A 13,097-nucleotide genomic window follows, 5' to 3' on the forward strand; every position below is an offset into this window, starting at 1 on the left:
CCATAATATTTTTAGTTGCCCCTCCTCCTCATTTCTACCATAACACAGAGTTACACAGTCTTTAATCTTTTAATATTTTGTCAAATACCTATCTCGTTTTTTGTTGTTGCATACTTTCATGCGTTATTTTTATTTTTTTTATTTCTGTGTCATCCTACATAGATCACACACACAATATGTGCAACGAATGCGATAAAATATCATCTGTCATGATTAGAATAACGGTATGTGCTCAACATTTGACATTAGGGCTTATCTCGTTTTACAACAGAAAATGGAATACTGCACCTGGTGTTCAGCTACCAGCTACAACATAACGCATAACATACCTGGGCTTTAACATGTAGCACACATTTGTAGCTTGTTTGAAAGGATATATATTGTCATTTAGATATGTAGATACTTTAACTATCTGTTACAATAGTCATATATTTTCCTAGAAAAGGTATGATGAGGTAAGAGGTTTTTTTTTTCCTGTAAAAACAACATTTACATACAGACACACCATATGCAAACAAATGCATTTGTGTGTGTGTTTGTGTATACACATAATTTCAATTCGAAGAAAACTGCACTTCTGTGGGTTGTTTATGAAAAGAAAATGATGTTTTCATTAGAGCGGATGCTTTACAGACAGTTGACATACATATACAAAAAAAAAAAAAAACAGTGCAGCCACCTTGCTTCTGCCAGAAGTGTACTCACTTTCTCATATTCCTTGTCATTTGTCACATGTTACACAGCCATAATTCCGATTAATGTTGCCAAAGGAGTTTTGTTGTTTGTTTTTATTTCACCTCATAATAATGTTACCCATGCATACCTCTAAAAATAGCCCAATTTAAAATGTTGAACAATTTTTTTGTTCAAAATTAGATTTTTTATCAAAATGGAAAGTTTAAAAAATATTCGAAGTTTGTTAATTTATTTATAAAATTAAAAAAAAAACTCAGGTATATTTACATGTTTTCCTAAAACAATTTCTAAAAAATGTAACAAAGAAAATGACATTATGCTGATGGACAATGCCAAAATGTGCATCCGGCAATTCTGTCTATCTGTCTGTCTGTCTGTACATTTCTCGAGGTACAGCCTAAACTAGTAAAGCGATTTTCTGCAGACTTGGGAGTGAAGAGTTTTGGGTGAATGAAATTTTTTTAGGACCAAAACTACCTGCCATATAACGGAAATAGAGAAGTTAATTTTTTTTCAACGATTTTGAGTAAAAATTTTGTGTGTAATGTTACAAATAAACCCAATTTTTTAAATAAAAAAAAAATATTTTTTGAACCGTTATTAACGGTACCTGCCATAGAACGCTTTATTTTTGGTTTCTGACTATCTCGTACACGACTAACCTGTTTTCAACTAAAATTTGTATAGGTACAAAAAAAATTTAGATTTTTTAAAAATATTTATTTCAATTTTTTTTTTTTTTTAATCAAGTTTTTGAAAACGGGACAGTGAAATATTTAGAAATTTCTTTCTAAGTGGTAATTAATTACTTCTTTAAAATGGATTAAGTACCTGACAATTTTTTTTTTTTTGAAAATTGTTAAAATTAATTTGTTATTATATACAAAATTAAAAAAAAAAAACCGCTCTTACGATTTTCAAATGTTTTTTTCTAAAAAAAATCCTTTTCATACAAGAAATTAGCATACTTTGTTTTGTGATCAAAATTATTTAAAATGGATTTAAAACAGATTTTATAAATTTTTTACATTACTGGTGAAAATTCCTTTATTAAATTAGATTATAATGACCCCTTATTTTTTTCCATAGAAATCTTTAAGATAACCCGACTAAAAATTTTGCTTCTGTAAAGCTTGGGAACAGCTTCTTTTTATCATAAGAGCTAGTAGAAATAGTGCGACCCAGTAACGCATTTAATTTTTTATTAACAGAAATGACATGAAATTTGGATTAAATTCTAATAGATTTTTTATAAAACTATTAAAATATATTCAGAAAAGAATTTGTTATCGCTAAAAAACTCTGAGGCCTTAGAAAAAATGAAGTGTTCAATATTACAAATTTTACTTAAAATTCTGATAAATGTACTCAGAAAATTTTTTGAAGTGAAAACTTCTTTAGTATCGTAGTGATTTGAAACAAGATGAAACGAAAACGCGACACGACTTCAACTTGTTATAACTTTTTTGTTTTAATAGATAGATGAATGAAATTTGTACTGTAGATAGGTAATTGAATAAATTATAATTGTACAAAATTTCAATTAATTTCATATTCAAAATTCGGAGATAATGTTAAAAAGATGTTCTTTTCAAACACACGTTATATCTTTTGATCTAGTGCACATACAAATTTGATTTAACTTTAATACGCATGCTGATAACATAACCTTTTATTTGATATATCACACATAACGGTAGGTGCTCTACAAGTTACATCTTTGAAATAAGATTTATGCATCATTATACAAGGTGAAACAATAAGCTTTCACATGGTATAAAATTTTTTATAGGTTGTCAAAATTTAAGTATGGCTTAATTCTTTAGAAAACTTTGTAAGCTTTTTAATGGTCTATTTTTTTCAAGAAAAATGATTTTTTAAGGTTTCACTTCTACCACGTGTGCATTGCACACATGATTTTTTTTTTTTATTTAACAAACTTAAAGGACAATAAAATAAGACCAAAATTTGATTTTTAAAAGAAATTTAAATAATTTTTGACAAAAGAAATAATAAATTTTTAGCAAGGAGTTATTTTTTTACGAAAATTTTTATGCGACAAATAAAATTAAAATGAAGAACCTTGTATACCTACTCGTATTTTGGGTGCGGTTTTTTTTTCGACCTAACAAATTTGAAGCCCTGAAGAGAGAATAGTAGAGAATCCACAACAAAAAATTCTATGAGGATATGAAAAATTGTTTCATGTTAAATATTTACTAAAAAAAACTTTTTTTTTAATGATTATTTTAAACATCGTTTTTTTTTTTAACCCTGCTATTTTGCTGAAGATAAAGCTTAAAATAAAGTGAATGGTATGGAATTATAGTGAATTTTAAAAAAGTTTAAGTTAAGTACATTAGCGCACTTTGATACAATTAGATTTGCACAAAAACTAAGTTACGTAACAAAAGATTGGGAGAAGTGTTCCTATTTATTACTGAAAAAGGAGTTTTCTTCAAATAATATATTCGAGAATACAGCAATAAAATTTAGATGATTGCAGCGGAGATGACAGCTTTGGCACATTTAAATTAAAGGTAAAAACGTGTTGACAATAAAAAAATAGTACACATACACCACAGTGACCGTTTTGCTAACGCTGTAACATAAAACTAAATTTTTTTTTAAGGAAAACAGTTCTTTAACAATTTCTGATTGGAATAGATGTGCCAATAGTATAAGAACCCATTTGGAAAAGAAGAAGCCAATATTATCAGTATAAATTATAGTTCTACTAGCTAACCCGGCGGACTTCGTTCCGCCATTTCTTGTATTTATTTCTAATTTTCGACTCTGTAATTAATTAATTTTCAAATGAAAAAGGGGATCAAAACTTGAAAAGTTCATTAAATGAGTTTAAAAATATTCACTTTTAAACTTTTAGCAAAAGTGGCCTATGCAAAATACTCATGCATGCGAATGATTAAAACCTATATTTCCTATGAGATTTTTTGCAGACTTTTAAAAATTCCAAAAAAAAAAAAAACAAAAGACTACTCAAAAATGTCCCTAAAAATTAGTTGTTTTTCAAAAATTTGTATTTCAAAATACAGGGATTATGAAAAAAAAAATCCGTATTAGACCCCACATTTTTTTTTTAATATGTTTCTAATGGTGTAACTCAAATTTCTGTGCAAAATTTTGCGTACCTGTAATTAGTCTTTTGTCGAAGGTCTATAACTGTAAAAAAAACCTTCATAACTTGGTTTTGAAATTTTTTTTGAATTTTTTCAATACCTTTTTTAACTATTAAATAAATTTGTCTATCATTTCAATTTCGTGTTACCTTATTTACTCTATAAAATTTTAAATTTGTTTTTGCCTTAAACCTTCTCCTCTTATGCCTAAAAATTAAGAAAATAAATCAGCCGGTGTGGCCGGTTAGCGAACGTACACAAAACCAAATTTTAATATATATAATAGATTTGATAAAAAATCTTAAAAAATTCAACAAATAATTTTGATAAATTCTTTCCATTGTGTTGGTCACACTTGCACTTGACCAGAATAGAATTGCACTCACTTTACTTCTCAGTCAAGGTGAGGTCCATATAGAATAAGTCGGTCGTTCGATTTATTCCTTTTCATACTTTGCATCGGTCGGTATCGGAGGAACAAAACGGAATTATGTAGGTAAGCCTTAAACAATTTTTTTTATCTTCTTAAAAAATAAAAAAAAAATAAAGGACACGTCGCATGAATATGTGTGTTAAGTGTATTCTTCTTCTTTTGCCGGAGAGTCTTCTCTTGTGTGTGCTTGCTCTGTGTGTGCTTGTGTCAAAAGTGTTACAGTTCAGTTGAGATGGATTACTTAATCTTATTCATGGCCACAAGACTGAGGGTAGAGGTGGGTTATAGAGGCTGTATAGTAAGTAGCTATAGCTAGATAGACACATCGGGAAGGTAGAGGTGGTTTTTTGTGAAGCCAAGGTGGCTTAAGCAATACATCTTCTCGTTCTCATTTTCGTTTCTTGGAATAAGATTCGTGTGTTCTTATGTTCTCGTAAATCCCTAGATTCTCGCAGAAAGTTAAATCAATATGAAGAAGAGAAGACACACACAAAATTCTGTGTACGTTAAGGACTTTAAGTATTTCGAAGGCGTGGTAAATTCCTGTGTACATAATACTGAGAGGAGATGCGTATATAGCTATGTTGTTGTTGTATTTTTTTTGTACTTGTACTCATACTCGTATACTGACACTGTCGTTGTCGTCATCATCATCATCGTTGTCGTCTTCGTCGTCGTCGTCGTCTGTGAGCGACGAGAGCAAACACACTCACTTACATCCGTGCGCTTCCTTTAAATTGATGTAAATTTGTATCCTTGACTCAGATTTTGCATCGCAAGCTGGATGTATTTATTATTTTTCAGTTTTTCTTTACTTTTTTTTTTGTATTTTTTTTTTCTTTACTTTTTATTTTCTGCGAAATAATTTATTCCTGGAAGCGCTATAGGAGTATAACTACGACAACTACGACGATGATGATGGTAAACACAGAAGCTTGGGCGTTGGCTGGTTCATGGCTCTGAAGCTAAAGCCTGCTCTCGCTCTTCTTTCATCATCATCATGCAGCAGCAATTTCTGTTCAACATTCTATTAGTGGGTGAAGTGGTTTAATTTTTTAACAATATGGTGCGGTGAAGGAAAGGAGGTCTAGTAATTGATTTCTCATGATGATGAGTTGGGTTTGGGTCTAGGGTTTTTTTTTTTGTATGAGGGTGGTGGTAGAGTTATATACGAGAGAGACGAGAAAGCGTATGGCTTCAATTTTGTTGCATAAATTAAACCATAATATGGAAACTATGTTGTAAAATTGTGAATAAAACTTAATATAAAGAAGGTACAGAAGATTTATAGTTTGTTGTTGTTGTTGTTGTTGTTTTTTATTGTATTTTTGTTTATGTGTGTGTAAGTTAGGAGAGTGGTGGAAGGATCAAAATTTAATGAAAAGTTTTTCACTACTACTTGTGAATTGTGTTAGAAGATTGTATAAAATATTAACTTTAGTACTTATAGAAAATAATGACAACAATTATGTAAACAAAGTTTTTATATAAAAGGCATCTTAGAGTGTCTTTTCAAAATTACTTATGCAACTATAATATAACAGCGCAGAAGAAAAGATTGAATATTTATTGGCTGATGAAGTAGTATAAGAAAACTCGAAATCTACCCAGCTTTAGAATCTTGGGCCAAACATTCTAGTTTACGTAATAGATATATATTTGTGTTATGCAAAATGATAATAAAAACAAACTGATAAAGAAATTTATAAGCAATTTAGACGAGACATTTTTGGATCTGTAATCAATTTGAAAAAATATTTCCTATCTTTTCTTTCGACGTTTCGGGTATGTTAATACCTTTCTTCAGGAACATTTTTTTTATAAAAGTAATTATCTTTTACAAAAATGGTTGGATTTTAACCAAACTTGGTTAAAAATTACTTTGTTATGTTTTTTACTTATTTTAAATATTTTTTTGAACAAAAAATTATTTTTTGGATTTTTAACGAATTTCATTTGAAAAAATAGTCTATCTTTCAATCAAAAAAGTTATCGAAATAAAATTATTTTTGAAAAGTTTGGAATGCACTAATTTAGATTAATAAATTTTATTTAAGATTATGTAGAAAAACTATACTTTTGTTTTAGAAAATATAGAGAAAAATTTTATAGAAAAAAAAAAAAACGATTTTCAAGATCGATTTTTCCGTAAATGACAGTAATATTGGCTAGAAATATTTTTCCATAGAAACCAAATTATACTTTTCGAATAGTTTTTGACCTTCTAAACTTTAATCTGGCATTAAATTAAAATGGTTTTAACATGCAAAATTTTTGAGATATCGAATTTTGAACTTCCAAAAACACTGTTTTTGTGATGTTAAGTGACAAATTTTTTGAGCTTGAAATATGTTATAATTTAATTAGCTTCTGATATAGAAATTTCTTTTGAATACAATCCAGAAAGAGTATGACCGCCATTTTGACTCGAAGGGAAAATTCATCGTAGGTATCAAAACACTTTGAATTGTATTACTCGAAATTTTTAAAATTGACTGCCTTAAATCGTGATGACAATCAAATTAAGTTCATTAGGATGAGTTGTCCCGAGTTCAATTTTGTTGAGACTAGTTATACCCAATCTATAAAATCGAATATTTATGTAATTCTGATCAACTGAACACTTTTACACATGTTGAAAAAAAAATTGTTGCATACTTTTAGGTGACCGGTAAAATTTTTTGATAATTTTTTTAGGTCATAGAAAGTCCTAAAGTGAGAAGAGAAATATTGAATTAATTTTCATTGGTTCTATTGGTTCACGCGTTCAGGGTATCAAAAGGGAGTTGCAAGAATTTTAAACATTCACTTTTTATTTTTTATACTTTTATCTGAAACCTTGTCCTTGCAAGAAAGTGCTTTGAAAATGTCAGTCTTTTTTAAATGAATCCGATTTCCTATTTAAAATTTTTAAACAAACGATTTTTGTCAACCGAACTTTATATGTCTGAGTTTTTGAAAATATTAAATATCAAATTTAGACCCAAGGCTTCAAATTTAGACATTCAAAAATCTGACAACAATTTTTAGTTTTTTAAAATTTTCCAGAAAAATTTATATTAAACTCAATGTATTTGGGGTAAACCTAAAAACCACATTCATTTTCTATTAGGAGATCTATTTTTTTTGAAATATTTTAGTTTTTCACATTTCATAATTTCATACTATTTTTTTTAGATTTTATTATAACAAGCGTTTTTAAAGTTTTGTTGGAACAATTTGTTTCGAATGTAATGTATTTCGATTCAAAAAGTAAAATAAAAATACAAAACAAAATTTTTAAATAAATTGAAAAAAAAAAATTTAAAAACAAAAATTGTATGAATTTCTATGCCTTTTCATGTATGAATAATTTAAAAACTAGAGCTGAAAAAAACTAATCTTCTGTTAGATTTGGAAGTCTAATTTCTTGCATGAATTAATTGTCGTAAAGCAATAAAAATCAAATATTTGAAAACTTTAAGCTCTCTTGTCTAAATTAAATTTGAGAAATTTTCAAAAACCGATTTTTTTTCGAAATTAAAGTCCAGCAATTAGTAGAGTAACTAAAACAAATTATTAGGGAACCCGACCAAACAGCTCTGATTTTGCCGATTTTTTTTTTTCAAGCGTAGGTAATTAAAAATACTTAAAAGTCTATAGATTAAAATTTGCCGATGTTGACGTATTGTTTTTTTAAATTAAAATTAAATTTTTTTTGAACAAAACCATTTTTTTTGCTTAAATTTCATAAAACAAATGATAGAAAAAGATTCTCTACGTAATTTAAAGAACAAAATATAAGGAAGTAAGAGACAATCTTCCATCGTTTAAGCGATAAATGAAATTTTCTCACAAACTGACTTCAAACACAAAAAAAAATTGTTTGAACACAACGGCAACACTTACAGACATGTTTTTAAAAAGCCATAATCTCATTTCTATCTGCAAAATTTAAATCCACTAAATTTAATCAAGAGTTTTTGAAAGAATAGTCCTCAACTCCAAATTTTTGAAAAAAAAAAAACGTTATTAAAAAGTTTTAAATGGTTTTTTTTTTAACTTTTTCGTAGTAAAATATGAATTTATTTTTTGCCAATCAATATTATCAGTTGAATTCCTAAGGTAATATATATTACAGTTTTGAAATTAAATATAAAAATTACTTCAATTTCATCGGATTTTTTTTGATAAAAACTGAATTTTTGCATTGAAATAATTGAATTTCTCAATGAATTTGGCAAATAAGAACTTAAAACTTTTGCTAGGTACCTAACTTTCAACAATAAGGGTATTGAATGAATAAAATATAATTTAGTATTTTAATGTTGAACTTAAAAAACAAAAAAAATAAGTTAAATTTTTTTCAAAACTTCTATTAACAAAAATTTCTTCAGAAATTAAATACTTTTGAATTTTTTTCATAAACCGTAATACATTTTGACATTTCCTTTTATAATTTCAAATCATAATAAATGTGGCCAAAAAAATTTGAAAATAAATGCATTTTATAATACGAAAAATTTTTTAAAAACAACATGTTAAAATTTTGTCAATAATTTTATTTTTTTTTTTCAAAAATCTGAGTTCAATTACCATTCTTTCAAAAGCCCTTCATTCAATCAACTTAATTTTAGTTTTACAAATATGACTGAGCTTTTAACTTTTTAAAAATGTATATTTAAATATTGTAGGTTATGCCGTTGTGTTCAAATATTTTTTTTTGTGTTTTAAGTCAATTAATAAGAATAAATTGCATCTATCGCTTGAACGATGGAAGATTGTCCCTCAATCAATCTTTTAGCATCAATTAATGTATGAAATTTAAACAAAATTTTTGAAAAAAATGTTTTTTGTTCACAAAAATCTTCAATTAAATTAAAAAAATCAAAACGGCAACACCGGCAATTTTTAATCTATAGACTTTAAAGTATTATTTTTTAGGTAATTACCTACGTTAAAAAAAAAAAGATCATCACAAAATCTAAGCTGTTTGGCTGGGTTCCCTAATATTGCCATTTTTTGAGCTTTAGTTACTCCACTAAATTTCTTATTTTAAATTTAAATGTCAAAACTAAAAACTCAGAAGACCTTACAAAGTCCAACATAATATCAATTCTCCAGAACTAGTATTTACCATTTCTATTGAATACTATAATAAACTTTAAAAAACAAAAGTAATGCAAACTTCTATGCTTTAACCTTTTCGCAGTTAAGTTTTTGTCTGTTGATTTGTGTTCTCTCTGCTCCAAGAACTTCTTCCAGATCTTTAACTTTCATCAGCAAACTAATGTGAAAGTTCGAATGCAAGTAGTACTTTTTGCTTACTTAGATGGTTTCTCCATTCAACTGTTAGTCTTCTGATTGAGTTTTGCACAAAGTTAACATACCTCTACAACACATCAAGATGAGGGTCGTTTATTTTCATTTTGATGATGATTGGATGTGTTTTCAATCAAAGAATAAAACAGAAATTCAACTTTGAACTTAGTGCAACTTTATTCTCTCTCTCTCTCTTTCTCTCTTTCTTGATTTCCGATTAAAATTCAAAACATTTTTGGAAAACTACTTTAGTTTGAGAGAGATATTCCCTTAGAGGCGTCTATGATATACCTAAGTCTTTAATTTTAAAGGATTATATTTGAACTTTCAAAATCCCAAATCGAATATTGAGGTATTATATATTATCTCCTTGCAAAAGTCCTGCAGGGTATTTCATTTAGTTAAGAATATTTGCAATTTCCAATTACCTTCTGAGTTAACAACCCCTTTCCAAACCCCAGTCTTCTCTACCAAAATTGACTTTCAATTCGACAAATCTCTGTGTGAATCACCTATTGCCTGTTTCCAATAAAATAGATGCCTCTCCTGTCCACTTTAACAGAGTGTGACTAAGGGAGAAAGAAAATTCTCTATAAATAAACGACAGAATATTGATTGACAATATTTTCTTTTTTTATTTTTGTTGGTTGATGTTATTTTTTTTTTTTTTTTGTATATATTTTTGCTCATTCACTTTTTGACGTCCTCGTGGATGTAACTTTTATACCTGACGATGGTGGTGGTCTATTAGGTGAAATGACATTCTAGCCTGTTCGAATGGACGAGGACGAGGACATTTCGACTCGACTCGACTCCCATCATCAATCAATCGATTTGCTATTTATTTTTCTGCTTCTTCATTTTATCTTCTGCCTCATTCCACATTATCGTCCTTCCGATCGTCCTTTTGCATCGACAACGACAACAACAACGACGACATCACATAGATTTCCTCTCACCATTTTTCTGTGTTGTATATTACTTGACTTTAGAGAGCTTATAGTGGCTCAGCTATATAACGCCAGTGTCCTTCAGTCAAATGGAACAGGAATAGAAACTTTACTGATTGGTGCAGCAGCAGCACATTCAATCTGTGCGATGTGCTATCCTATTGCTGAAACAGCCTTCAAATCCCCTTTTTTCTCTATTGAACATCCTTCCCCCATCTCGCCAACCACTCTTATCCATTCGAACGGAAATGATAGTTCAATGGAAAATATTACTCCATATTGACAATGACCAGGGACAACAAACAGCCGAAGGAGGAAAAAAAAAAAACAAAATCGAAAAAAAAGGAAGAAAAAAAGCAGATTGTCAGGACGATGTCAGAAGTCAGAACTGTATTCTAGCTGAGCGTCATCATCATCATCATCGTTGGTCGGTTGTTGGGTTGCCCTTTTGCTCATATATAGTCTTTTGTTAAAGCTTCAAAACTTATATGCAGGTGATGGAATTTGTGTTGTACTTTAATTTATTTCTGTATGGGGTAACTCTCTTCGGTCTATAATTTCAAACTCATGTCCAGCTTGAGGGTAAAGCTGGAGCTACTTGTATTTATCTCCCTTATTTCTCTGACGCATAAGTTTTTTGGTTTTTTTTGTTCGTTCTTCCTCAAATTGGTATGTCATTAGATTTTACTGGTTGATTTAAGTTAAAGGGAATCAGAAGAGACATTGGTCTCTTTTCCAGAAACATCCAGTATATTACTCTGTGCACGATGGAGAGGTCGTAAAGTTCTTTATTGCATTCGGTAATGGTTTGCTTTATTTTGATGTTGGGACCATAATGATAGAGGAAGCACCGATTAGGTGTGACAGCTGACGAATGATTACAAAATCGAACAAAAATATTGGCAAAAAAAGAAGAAGTTACGATAAAAACCGGATATTGAGTGTAATATTATTTGTTTTTTTTTTTTTTTTCTTCATCTTCTTTTTGGGAAATTTTCAAACATATTTTGATATCAATCAATAATGATGACTGCAAATGTCGTTGGGCAGAATAATTGGTTTTGTCAATAACAATTTTATCCTGTTAGATGTTGGAAGAAAGCCAATAGACATAATTTTGAAACTTAAAATAAGTTATTTCTTTGGAATTTTTTATTTGACTGCCTGATTCTTTAAACATTGCTTTATTACTTTTTATTTTTCAAGGTAAACGGCATGTTTGCTTCTTAGAACATTATATAAGCAATATCTTTTATTCCAAACAAATAATTTGTGGAAGAAAAACAATGATACAAATTACAAAAAATTAGCCAAATTTTTGACGTGATAACGTCTTATAAATCGATGAACCATGACAGCCACCACAAAAAAGTGACGCCATTTTCTAGCGTTACACTCTCGCACTTTCGCAGTGCGGCAAAAAATTTCAATTAAAAATTAAAAATAAACTATTAGAGATACAAAAATCTCCTATAGCTTATTTGAAAGATAATAATCTAAAGCCTAATCCAAATGAAGGATTTTTAAAAATTCCGTCATTTAATAGGGTAAACAGGGGTAAAACGGAAAGATGAAATTTGGGCTAAGATCTAAACGCGTGGTCGTAGAAAGTTGATTCTTTTTGTTATAGATAGAAGAGACTGATTTAAGGATAACTGCATTTAAGAAAAAATTCTGGACCTCCGCTATAACGTTTTGTTTGAACGTTGATCAGGTGTTGTGGGTATGACAAAATGTTGATTATGGGTAGGGGACATTTTTTTTGACAATTCTAAAGGTGTCAGGTGAAAGATGAAGGAAAAAAAAATTAGGCGTCTTATACGGATTTTTTTCCAACACTCTGCGTTTCGAAATATGAATTTTTGAAAAATAGGGGTATTTTTGGGTAGTTTTTGATTATTAGCTTTTTTTATTTTATATGGGACATGTAGGGCTGATAAATGCGCATACATGTGCAAAAAATTGGAATCGTTAAAAGAGTTTTGACTGAAAACGGAGAAAAAAAAAGTTTTTAAAAAACAGATTTTTTGGCCGTTTTTAACCGATTTTCATCGTTTTTTATTTTTACCTTTTTTTTTAATAGAAAGAGGAATATTATATATGGAGTAATGACAGACCATGACTACGACTATATGTGTGAGAAATTTAAATCATTTTCGTGAACACAATTTTGAGATAACAGCAAAATAAAATTTTTGAATTCAACAGGTTATAACTTTTTACCAAGAGCAGGTAGAAATTTGATTAAACATTTATTTGCATCCTGATACAATTACCTTTCAATTGGTATATCACACATAACGCTAGACTAACTACAAGCCACACAATGTTAAATCAAGAAACTTGAGAAAAACATCATACCACCAGTGGAGATCTGTTGCGCCATGAACAGCCACCAGTGTGGGAAGTACCGTAATCTCAGTCTGGAAATTCCACATAGTTGACTTTAAAAAATTCTAACTTCTCTTGTAGGCATCTTAGAAATGAGATTGATACGTCATTTGAAAGGTGAAACAATAAGCTTTCACATGGTATAAAATTTGTTATAGGTTATTAGGGAAAGCCAAAATTTTATTC

At 29.0% G+C, this 13,097-nt stretch overlaps 1 protein-coding gene across 1 annotated transcript in view; it reads right to left on the reverse strand.

Annotated features, from left to right (window-relative positions):
* The window catches only part of LOC129908972 (protein still life, isoform SIF type 1), a 419,398-nt gene that overhangs the window by 203,341 nt on the left and 202,960 nt on the right, over positions 1-13,097 (reverse strand). The gene's annotated exons all lie outside the window — the stretch shown is intronic.

This window comes from Episyrphus balteatus, chromosome 2 (genome assembly GCF_945859705.1).
Source record: "Episyrphus balteatus chromosome 2, idEpiBalt1.1, whole genome shotgun sequence".
Classification (NCBI taxonomy): domain Eukaryota; kingdom Metazoa; phylum Arthropoda; class Insecta; order Diptera; family Syrphidae; genus Episyrphus; species Episyrphus balteatus.